This window comes from Triticum aestivum, chromosome 4A, assembly GCF_018294505.1.
Source record: "Triticum aestivum cultivar Chinese Spring chromosome 4A, IWGSC CS RefSeq v2.1, whole genome shotgun sequence".
Classification (NCBI taxonomy): Eukaryota; Viridiplantae; Streptophyta; class Magnoliopsida; order Poales; family Poaceae; genus Triticum; species Triticum aestivum.
The window spans coordinates 543,148,979-543,149,307 of NC_057803.1; positions in this window are offsets into that span (position 1 = coordinate 543,148,979).

Here is a 329-nt window from a genome sequence, read left to right on the forward strand (position 1 = left end):
GGGGGGGGCGTGGAGGCGTCGGAGCAGCAAGTCGACGCGGTCGTCATGTTGTTGGCCGACGCTGAGGAGCGACGACGATTCGATGATGGGGGGCACCGTGGCCTTGCGCTGGTGGGGTGGATGACGACCACGGGGCGCGGTGAGGCCCGAAGGCACCGGTGGTGGAGAGGTAGGGCGGGACGATGGCGTCGGCGAGCGGGGGCTCCAGGGAGGAGGCACCGTCATCGGGGGCGCGGGGTGGGGGCGCCGAGCGCTGGGCGCCAGTCGGGAGGAGGTGAGGATGGGGCGGCGCTGGTGTGGCGGTGGAGCGCCGGTGTGAGGCGGGGCGG